Below are 12,550 nucleotides of genomic sequence, written 5' to 3'. Positions count from 1 at the left end.
TGAAGATGGCTCTCAAGGGGCATTTTTACTTTTGAAAGTGTATTTTTATAATGTTTTAATTTTATATAAGTATTTAACAGACTCTTTCTTCCAAAATTTCTCCATTTTCTCTTTCTATATAATGAGATGTGGTCATGAACATGTTTAGACTATTTATCTCTAACTCCCTTGTGGTTAAAATGTGGTTAAAGTGAATGGAAATATTAAGTAGCATTCTTGTCTCAGGCTTTTATAGTAGTGGGTTGGTATCTTCCATGATTTCCTTCCTCTTGTTTTAGCTGCCTTCAGAGACAGATGAGAATGATAGAGCCATAAAATGGAAGGGCACTTAGTCCTGAATAAATTTTATGGGAGAGAAAGACACTAATATATGAACAAGAAAAACTTGAGTGTATTAAGCCCCCTGAATTTGGGAATTGGTCACCACAGCTTAGTCTAAGCTAGCTAAATACAATGAAGTACATGCATTGCTTTCATTATGGGATTATATTTAATGTAATAATTGCAGTTGTACCTGAGGTTAAACCTAAAGTCTTTATGAAGCTTTGCTACAAATAGGCCAAGGAATTAATCAGAGCACTAGACCAGGTGAGTATTTAAGGGTTTTGTGAAACAGTATTTAATAATTCCAGTGACTGATCTTATAGTTTTTGGGAGATACTCAAGGATCCTCAGTGCTCTTACCCTATTGCCTTATATGTCAAGCAGCTTCTACTAGTATATAGCATGGACTACCAAGTATCATTAGATAATACATTTTGAAATCACATTTCACTCAGTGTATTATGAAAATGTGATAACATATAAATTTTTTACCTTGTCAATTTTCTGAGACCATAATTAGATTATTAAACCAAGAAAAAGTTTCTTGCTATAAAAAGTAACTTGTACTCCAGTGACCAGCATATTAAATTGCATCCGTATGAAACTTACACCATCTATTTACATTTTATTAGTATTTGTGTCATGTCTGCACAGAACTTGAGGACATAATTCTAAGTCTGCGTGTCCATTTAGATAACAAATCTAGAGGTCATGCAAAAATAGTTCAAAGACAATTTCAGAGGTCATGCAAAACTCTTAGTTCGCTCTCCTTTAATTTATGTTCTTTCTGCCAAGCACATCCAATAAAAAATTCTTTTCTATTATCTTTTTCATTGTTTTTGGCAAAGTGCAACAAACTGGGTTCATAGGATTATATATATATATATATATACATATATATATATATTCCCTATTCCCAGCCTAATATTCTTGAAAATGACACCTAACCTAGGTCTGTTCTCTGCCTAAAACAAATAAGACATTTAAGGGAAATTTGCTGTGCTGTTACTTCTAAAACAGAAAAATTTGATTTAAAAACTTCAACAATTTAGTAAATTGTTATATACCTAATAAAACATAAACAGCCCTAGAAATACACAATTTGAACACTCTGGTAACCTGGAAAAATCTTGTGTTAAGGTAAAATTAAGCAATGGAATAAAAATTATATTTGTGAAGCTGTGACTGAAACTATATAACTAAATAATTTTATACGGAAAAGAAACATAATTTAGAGACTTGATTTTTTAGGATGGCAAAATTATGGGTTGATATTTTCCTCTTTTACTTAATATTTTATTAATGGTGCTATAATGTTTTTTATGCATCCGGTAATTCACTTATTCTTTATTTAATCATAAATAGTTATCAAGTACCTACTTTATCCTAGATTCTTTTTGGGGCATTGGGATTAAAACAGTGGAAAAGACAAACTCACTTTAATAGAACTTACATTCTTCTGAGGGAGAGATGCAATAAATGAATATGGGATATAATTTGCTGTGTCTGTTAGATCCTCCAGGAAGTAGGCAGTGAAATAGACATAGGAGTGAAAATGTTTACAGGAGACTAAGACCAGTGAAGGGAAAAAGGAGAAAGAGATCAGCTATTAATGCTACACCTGACAGTATCTCTAACAGTCTACTGAGGCATTCCAGAGCAAGGAATTCTATTAGAAATGCCTAGATCCTTGTATGGACACATTGCTCAGCCATTGGCTGAAGTCCCCTGGAGAAGAGTGTCTCACCTGTACTTGAAGATGCGTCAGGTCCTGATAGAATGAATACCTGGGGGCTGTTAGTTAACCCCACTAGTCACTTTTGGGTAATAGAAGAGATGTCTGAAAAGAGCATCTCTTTGTCCACAGTTTTTGTAGATGAAAATATGGTAAGAATAGCAAGTGATGTGGGAAGTTTATTTGACATAGGACAGTGAGGAAGGCCACTGATAAGATTATAATTGAGTAGAGACTTGGAAGTTAGCCTTCAATCCATTAGATGATCTAGAATAAGGATATTTCAGGAGATAGGATAGCAAGTGAGAACATCCTGACAAGCCAGTGTGGCTGAAGTGAGGAGAGTTAACAGAAAAAGGTAGGAGATGAGATTGGGAAGATAGGTTGAGAGCGTAAGTAGGAGCCTAAAGGCTATGCTCAAGATATTTTCTGAGTGTCATGGAAGGCTCTGAACAGGAGCACATGGTGAGCTGATTTACATTTTTATAAAGTCACATTGGAAAATTGTAATTTGCACTAGGATGTTAGTGGTGGTGTGGTGAGAGGAGGAAGGATTCAGGTATACTTCCAAACTCTGCCTTTTTAGTGAGTTCAGTGTGAGAGATGAGGAAGAGAGACATCAGGGATGACTTCTGGGCTTGTGGCCTGAGGAAATGTGTGAATGGAGGGGAAGAAGAGGGGAAAAACAGGTCCTAGTGGGGAGATAGAGTTGTTTTGGATACATTAAACTGTGTATTAGATTCCTAGTTAGTTTAGGAAGAGCAACAGGAAGCTCAGAGGAGAAGTAGAGATAAACTTTGGGAATCCTTAGAGTATAGATGCAATTTATAGGAATGAGATTGGAAGAGATCACCTGCCGAAGTGAGTGTAAATAGAGACCTGTACCCTTGATTAAGGCCCAACGCATTCCACAATTCAGAAAGCAAGATAAAGAGGACGGGGTAGGAAAGGAGACAAGAGAAGGAGCATACTGGGAGGAAGAACACCAGGAGATGGAGTATCTTGGAAAGACAAGTATTTAGGGGAAAAAAAGAATGGGATTGGGGAGGGTGGCAATGATTAACATGTCAGTTGTGGCTGAGAAGTCAAGTAAGATTAGGACTGGGTGTTGACTTTTGGAAATGGTAGAGTGGAGATCACTGTTGACCTGACAAAAGCAATTTCACAGTGAAATAGTGAAAAGCCTCGTTTGAAAGCAAGGTTAAGGAAAGGGCACTGAAGCTTGAGAAAAAAGAAGCAATGCAAAGGTGTGTGTATGTGTTTACATTTTATCCCTGAGTTGAGTTCACCAAGCCAGTCAAATTCTTTGTTACAGTTTTAGAAGCTGGGTAGTACTAAACTCTTTCAAAGTAGTATGCTTTGGTAAAAAAGAGTTGGGTGAATTTTGCTAAGGCCAAAGTTTCTACCTTGGATGCTGTTAACCTTAAAAATAAAATGGACAGTTATTTTACCAGCCAAAAAAAAAAAAAAAATGGGTTTAGGAATAGGAATAGCTGGAATAGCAGAGAATTGCAACTGGGGACAAGCACACTATAGCAAAACCCTAGGCTGGTCCATTGAACCAAGGAGAGGAACACCCTTTTATAGAGGGGAGCGGAAGTAGGGAAGACTGTCAAAAAACAAAAACCACTGGAATAAACTAGAAAGTATAGTCGCTTCTCACTGGCTGAGTTGTGACTGTTTCTTATTGGCTGGGTTATTTCGTGGTCAGGTGGGGAGAGGTAAGCCTTTTTACTTCCTGGATATTAAAATCGTATGCACTCGGAGGCTCTTTCTCTTTCTCCTATTTTTGCTGTTGATGAGGAATGCTAGGATGTGAGCGCTCCCCCTGCCAAACTCCTCAGCTCCATTTTAGTGAAGTTTCGCTTTATTTTTCACAATGCCAGGGGCTAAATATATCAATATAAATGATATGAATTTTTTTGTTTGGAGCAGCATCCAATTTACATTTCTGCATCTGTAATTAAACCAGTAGAGGAAAGATTAATTGGTAGTTAAGTTACAGTAATTGCCCTCAGCTCATACATACTATTATTATTAGATTGTTTCCACATACCTTCTTTAGTACTGAGAAGGATCCTCTGAAAGTCCTTTATAGATGAGAAAATGGAGGCTCTGAGCTTCAGGTAATTTGCTCAAAATCATATAGTTTTGAACATGGAATCTCAAGTCTGACTTTAGGCTCTTGCTCACTCTGGCATACAGTGCATCTTCTTGATTTAAAATGACCAAAGGGGGAAAAAATGACCAAAGGGCTTAAAAGGGACAAACATTTATGCCCACCCCAGCCAAAACTTTTAAGTACTTCAGAATGAATTACAACTCAGTAATTAGAGACCTAGAATTACACATCTAAATTAAAGTCAATTTTTTTGGTTTTCCTACATAGAGATTGATTGGTTGAATGATTATGATAGTTGACCTAATTAGTAGAAATGAATATCATATTAAAAATCTTTTGGGGGTTTCTATGTTTTGTATAAATTTTTAGCATAGAAATGTTTTGACATTTCTTTTTTTACAGCAATTCAGTTGTATACTGCTAACATCTTTAAGACCAGTATAAATGCATATACACCATTATGAAATTTTTAAAAATTCTTGATCTTGAGGGTAATAGGAAAGGAAGAACAGATTTTAAATTGGAACTTGAAATATTGACAATAAAGGAATAGATAGGTATATTTCTGTTGATAGATAAACAATGCAGAGGCGTTTACTTATGGTTGTAAAATAGTGATTTGAAGCTATAATGTAGCACCAATTATGAATATAATGTTATACTGATTATGCATCCAGAGCTATGGTAACTATTACCTAGGTAACCACAAAAATATATAATCTTGAGCTGAATTTATTAAATGAAAAGTTTTGTTTTGGATTCCTGCTATTGCAATATATAAAATGATAAGATGATTTAAGTGATTTGGAACTGTGTGAAACAGATTTTAAATTATATTTTACATGGTTAGAAAAGATAATTACAAAATTTGTTTCAATTACATATCCCAAACAACATGTGGTGACGATTTACATTTTATTATATATTTTCCCCTAAAGAATTGAATATGCTCTATATTGTTATTAGGGAATTCTGAGAATTTTTGTATGAATTAGCTATTAGAGATTTTTATATTATACCCTCTTTTATTCAATGAGAAAAGAAGCACTGACAGAATTTTTTAAAAATCGAAGTTACATAGATACACATCTTTAATTCTCATTTTTATTTCTTTTTAGTTATTTTTTAAGATGTTATTTATTTGAGAGGAATGAGTGAGAGCGCATAAGGGAGGGGGAGGGGCAAAGGCAGAGGGAGAAGCAGGCTCCTGCTGAGCAGGGTGCTCAATGAGGAGCTCCATCCTAGTACCCTGGGATCATGACCTGAGCCGAAGGCAGATGCTTAACTGACTGAGCCACCCAGGTGCCCCTCTTTTTAGTTATTATTGCATCATTTTGTTATCTTAATATTGAGACAGACCCCACTCTTCACCCCTAAGATGCCCCCCCCTCACCCCACAACCCCTGTTCCCCCATCCCTCATTTAAATCTGTTTCCAAATTAGGTGTGGTCATGTGACTAAATTTTCTGTAAACACATATGAATAGAAGTGATGTATGCCACCTCTGGAATTAGAGCTGCTTATGTGCCACTGTACTGTCTCCTGCTTGTTAGTCGAATGCAATCTTAATATGGTAGTGACCAGACTTTAATTATACTATAAAGACAGACATTGTGGGATGGTGGAGGAACATGAAGGAAGGAACCTGGGTTTTTGAATGACTGCATGGAGCAGGGTAACTTTTTGACCTAGACTGCTCATTTCAGACTATCAGGTAAGAGAGAAGTGTTTGTCTTCTTTAAGTTACTCAATTATTATTAATTCTCTTTATTACAGCAGCCTAGCCTAAGTAATATACACTGATTTGACTAGATTCATTGAGTGGAGGAATAAATCCAGATGCTTTCTCAAATTCATGAGTTCAAGTTAGCTCATTGCACACATTTTTCCCCGTAATGACATGTGTCTTGGTGCTACACTCTCACGCTCCTCCCCAGTTCTCTCATACTTCAGACAATATGTGGCTCTGCCTCTAATTAATGCTTGCTGTATTTACCTGTGCTTTTTCTTATTATATTGCTATTACCATAAGTAGGGTGGGGTTGGTGTCTTGCCACACTTATATACATTGTAATTTTGTAAGACATTTAACTCAACTTGGTCAGTTTCTTTATGTGTTGTTGGTTATGCTTATTCTTGTGATTAAAAAAATCCAAAGTATCCCATGGTCTGTTTCCTCTCTTTGTTTTATTTTTTCCATCTCTGATGATTTACATAGATTCTATTGAAAATATAAAATTATTGATTGATGCTTTTAAAAATGCAATATATACCATGTATATTTTTCTAAATATATATTTCATACTGGATATTACTTTATACTAGATATTACTTATATGTATTTTTATATACAATATATTTAATGTATATTTTCTGTACAGTATTTATTATTTGTATATTTTCCCATACAATGTATTCCTCTTTTTAATTTATTTTCTGGCCAACACTTCCTGATTTTACAAAGGAGTAAGCTGAGAGATAAGAAGGGATAACTAGCTTAGGCTATTACACATAGCTGCTAGATAGAGGAGCCAGTTCTCAAAGATGGCCACTCTGACCCCAAGTTCATTTTTGTTTTCTAAATAATAATGGAGTGAGGTTCCAGGATATATAGTGGAAATAGAAGCAGAGTCCAGAGCTTGAGGGAAGAAGGGACATAGAATAGGAAAGAAAAGTAAGGGATAAAGAGAGATTTGCAGGCAGGTGGGGAAGCTGGCCTTGTTTTAGGTGACCTAGCATTGACACCACCTGGTTGAGAGGCTTCCTGGGAAGTAACTGTTCTCAGATATCCCAATATTGGAAGAACACTTTTGTTATCAGAACTGGTTAAGCATTCTCAGTGATCTGTAGAGAGTAACCTTTTATGTCCGGAGTGGACAGAAGAGGCTTGGTCTTTTCTGGGAGTCTTAAGTTATGTGGCTGTGGGGAGTTGGAGATCTTGTTCCAACACAGGTTCTGTTGACACTAACAAGAATCTCTTTATTGGGTCTTGCTAATTTCCAAACTGAAAGCAAAACAGAAGGCATCTTTTCCTTGCAACTGGTCATGGTTTGGCTCTCGTTTCCAGCTTAGTTACAGATTTATTTATGGCTTTATCATCTTCCTGGTCCTCTTTGACTAATGTCCCTGTATTCTCCCTATGTGGACTTTAGCACATACTAATTAGAATGTATGAAGTTATAAATGTATACTTTTATATACAGTAGTATTTAAGATGGTACACTGAGGGCAGAAAGAAAAATCTGTATGAGAAGCTTTAAAAAAATCAACAGTTAAAAAAATCTAAGAGATGTTAACTATTTTAAATAATGGAAAAACTTATTTCATGTTCTCATTGATATCTTCATGTACAGATTTTAAGAAATTACAACTGAAATTTTTGGGATTATTCAGCCCCTTAATAATGGCTAACACTTACTGTATCAGCATTAGTTTGCTAGGGCTGATATAACAAAATACCACCAAGTGAGTGGCTTAAACAACAGAAATTTATTTTCTCAAGTTCTGATGGCTAGAAGTCCAAGATCAGGGTGTCAGTGTGTTTGGTCTTCTGAGGCCTCTCTCATTGGCCTCAGGTAGCCGCCTTCTCGCTCTAAACTTACATTATCTTTTCTCTGAGCACATGCATCCATGGTGTTTTTTCTGTGTGTCCAAATTTCCTCTTCTTATAAGGACCCTGTTCAGATTAGACTGGGTTTTTGAATGATGGCATGGAACAGGGCAACCTTTTGACCTAGGCTGCTCACTTCAGAATGTTGGATAAGAGAGAAATACAGAGCCCCATTTTAGCATAATTAACTTAACTGCCTCTTTAATGGTCTGTCTTTCATACAGTCACATTCTGAGGTATTGGGAGTTAAGGCTTGAACATCGGAATTTGGGAGAGATGCCCAGTTCGGCCTGTAATAGTAACTAACACTTAATAAATGGTAATGAGGGATCTGCATTGTTCTAAACCCTTCTTATGTACCAAGTTATTTAATCTGTGCAACGACCTGTGAGCTAGCTACTATGAAACATTTTATTTTCCGGATGTGAAAACTGAGTTACAGAGAGGTGAAATGACTTTCTCAAAGTCACAAAGGCAGTAAATGGCAGAGTTGGGAATCCATGGAAGTGGCCTGATCTCAGAGCCGCTCTCTCAGACACCATACTGCTAAATGTTAGTTTGTACCAATTTAAGGGTGAACATTTTAAGATCAGATCCTCAGGTCAGAACATGACTTCATGTTTTGGCTTTACTAGTCTATGCTTTTCAGAAAACCATCTGAGTTCTTCCGGTCATCTATAGTCTCCTGTCTGTGAGGAATAGCTGACAAGATGATATAAAGCTCTTTGGCAAATAAGAAGGACTACATAAATGTCAACTGTTGGTAGTAATTTCATCAGTATAGGTGTGTTTGCTGCTTGTATTTATGGGCAGCCTAGCTACTGAACTGATACAAGATTGTGTTGATTTCCAGAGAAAACAGGTCTATGACAATGGAAACAAAAGATCATACAGTATGTGGCAATAAACCTTTTGACTCCACTGGTAAATCCAACATGGTACCAGAGATCTCAAGCCCAGTCTGTTGTGTACATTTTGACTTCACAATTAAGTGCAAGACTTATTATTCCCCAAACAAGCAGAAATGAGAAAGAAAAAACACAGCTCTTGACCATGGGGAAATGTCTGACATAGCTCTAGGTTTCAGGGTTATTTGAAACTGGCCTGGTACTTACACCTAGTGGTTGTCTTGTTGGGCATAAACAATCTCATCAAATACCAACGCAAGATGAGGCCATTCTGAGACCATGAGACCATGTCATGAATTTTTAGGCACACAGGAAACGGGGTCACTGTGCCATCCCCAACTAGCAAACATCCCCCTCTCTGGCTGACATGAGAAACTGCTGCTTTATCATCCGTGACAGCGCTAGGCCTCACTCAGGCCTGGCATCTATACTGACAGGATTCACTGAGATATCCAACCACAGAATTGTTCCTGTTTTTTTATAGCATCTAGAGTGAATCCTTGCTGCTTAGACTCTCTTAAGAGCACCCAACCAAAGCCAAACTCCTCTCATAGATTCTTGCTAACACCCTCTTCCTAAAATGGCCCACAGTTCCCACACATCCTTTCCCTTGCTTCAGTGAGTTATGAACCTAACTGGTTCAACTACAGGTGTGTGCCTGGTGGTCTTTAGCTGAAGGGCATTGATAAAGGCAGTGCAGTTGCCCAAGTTAATGTTAGAGAAATAATCCCGTTTATGTTACTATTTCCCCAGTGTGAAAGACTTAAAATCATCTTTTTAGCACATAAAGCTTTGGGGGTTTTCAGGAGAAAGGCCATTGGAAGTTGCCACTATTTCAGTAGGAGAGAAAAACCTCTATTTGTATATCTCTGTTTTGTGCTTTTGCCTTTGTAGATCACATAGGCTGTGTTTACATATATTTCTAGTGTATTTTTCCTTTTTGCTTGCATTCTTGCAAAAGTGTGAGGTTCTGAATACCATGTATTCCATCTTGTTACAATGACTGTCACACATGATTTAGTACAAACTCTCCTTCTATATATTCTTATGCTCTTCCTACCCAAAATAGAAGAAGAAAAAAAAAAGAGTTATACTGGTATGTGCTGCCTGCCCAATTTAGTTGCTAACTGTCCACCCACTGTTCTTTTGTCTGTGCTGTATGCCTATGCTGCGGTTTGAGTGATCAAATTAAATGATAAGCCTAATTAACTGAAAGAACTTTGTAAGCTTCTCACTGGAAAAACTGCTTCTTCTGGCTTCTTTTTTCCCCCTCTCACAGAAAAACTGCTTTATACTTTCAGCTCATTACTGTCTGATAATTTATACAGTATTTGCCTACACATACATGTACACATTCAACTAATTTTATTCTAACACCTTAATTCATGTGCTGTGTTCTGGTTCTTGAAATTTCTCTTTCTCTCATTATGGTTGCATAGCAACCTCTGCAAGTTGTGAACAGCAAAATGACTTGTTATTGGGTGCTAGGAGAGAGTCGTCAAGTACCGTTGAGCTAGGGATTCCACGTGTAAATAGTATTGTCTTATACTTTGGTGGAAGTATATTCAAAGAGGGGAAAATTAGAATCTGTGATCAATCTAGGAAAAATAGAGTTATTTACGTAAAAGAGAAGTGTTTATATAGGTTGATAAATCAACTGACATGATGGATTCGAAGATTTCTGTCCTTTATTGAGATGTGAGTTTTTACGTATTCATTTGTATTTCATTCATTCAAAGTATAGTTGATTATGCAATGTTATATTAGTGACTTGAATTTCGTATGGTGTGAGTATAGAGGTTTATTTTTAAGCCTCTGTTTTGGATTCATTTGCTAATATATTGAGGCAACAATCAACCCTTCTACGTGTGATGCCAGGGTACTGAAGGTAAAGATGTATCAGACATGAACATTAGCGCCAAAACATTTTATAAAATAGATTAAATTCTGTTTTTCACAGGAGTTTATAATCTATCCTGGATTTGGATTTAGGCTTTGAGTCTGACTAAAGGTACAGAGGTCAGAAAGCTCAGTGCCTGAGGACCCTACTCTCATTACAAGGGCAGTTTATTCTTTCAGAATAAAATCTGTGGTTTTGCTGTGGAAGGTCCAGCCTAGAGGAATCCAGATTGAAAAAAATGGATATATTTTTTTTCTTATTCAAGGAGGTTGCTTTTGTAGAATATGTAGTATAGAAAGTCCAATTTTGTCTGCCTAATGTACCTCATTAAAATAGATACACACAGAGAAAACCCCTACTCCTGATTGCAGCTCACAAGGGAGTATTTTTGGTACTGTGCTTTTTCATCTGACTGCATTATACTATACCTTCTCTAGCATCTTACTCCTCTAAAATTTTTTGAAGTACTTGTTTTCTGTCTGAGATCCTTATTATTGTCTAAGTAGCTTCAATTTGCTAAAAGGTAGTGGCCACAATAACTATTTTTATCCATTCTGAATTTAGATCCTATCCATTTAAATTGTGTTTCAGAAAATTGTGTTGGTGTTAATGAACTACTCTTGGTGTTCTGAGACTGAACTGTTGATGAGATCTATGTTTTACATTTTGTACTCTAAAAAAATTTAAGAACAAATACTTCTCTTGACTCTGGATCTGATGTCTATGATAAACTCATGATGGTTAGTTTTATGTGTCAACATGCCTGGGCTACAGTAGCCCAGACAGCTGTTTAAACATTATTTCTAGGTATGTCTAGGAGGGTGTTTCTAGGAGATTAGTGTTTGAATTGGTGAACTGAATAAAGCAGATGTCCCTGCCCAATGTGGGTGAGCATCATCCAATCCACTGAAGGCCTGAATTGAGTTAAAAGACAGAGGAAGGATGAATTCATTCTCTGCCTAACTGCTGAGCTGGACCATCAATCATCTCTTGCCCTTGATGCTTCTGGTTCTCAGGCCTTGGACCTGGAATCCATAGTCCACTCTCTGGTTCTCAGCCTTTAAACTACAATGCTGGCCTTCCTGCATCTCCAGCATACATGGGGCAGATTGTGGCACTTCTCAGCCTCCACTGGTTCTGTTCCTCTGGAGGACCCTGACAAATATAAAACTCTAGGATCAAGACCATATAAAATCAGTCATCTAATGGAAGGAAAGCATAACTAATGTTATTGAGCACCTACTATATGGCTGTATTCATACACTTTCTCACTTAATGCATACAGCAGTAAGGTGGGTATTACTGTAGGACTGGTAACTGAAGGGGTAATCACATCCCAGAGAAATTAAGAAAATTGACTTTTGTCCCATAGCCAAGAAGTAGCAGAAGCAGGTATTCAAACCTGTTTGGCTGACTCCTAAACTCATTCTTCCCACCCTGTACTGAAGTTCAGGGAACTAGCATTTATTGGTTGTCTACTACTTGTCAGACATTGGATGGAAGAAATATATATATATTTATATATATATAAATGTTTAGTATATACTCTCAGGTGCTCTGGATGCAGTGAAGAATTTTAAGCCATGGCTTCTGAACTCAAAGACCTTGTAATGTATTTAAGGAGATTAATCAAATGAGGCAACATTAAAGTGCCAGAGGAGAATTGGAGATAATTACTGTAGGAGCAGAGGTGAAGGACTTCACTAATCCTCTCAGGTCAACTAGCAGCTGGATATCCAGGAAGCATATGTTCATTTTTTCTACTTTTCATCTAAAATATCAATAGAGAGTTTGCTGCTTTTGTCATAAAATAGAGCTGTTTTCAGCTCTATTTTTCAACTATAGTTTTATGATCTTTTGAATCTTGAGTGACTGTGGTGTACATAGGTATATCAGTTTTGTCATGTGCTAGATGTGTGATTCTGGGCAAATTACTTACCTCTCTTTGTGT

Source organism: Lutra lutra, chromosome 8 (genome assembly GCF_902655055.1).
Source record: "Lutra lutra chromosome 8, mLutLut1.2, whole genome shotgun sequence".
Classification (NCBI taxonomy): Eukaryota; Metazoa; Chordata; class Mammalia; order Carnivora; family Mustelidae; genus Lutra; species Lutra lutra.
Note: the sequence above shows the minus strand (reverse complement) of the source record.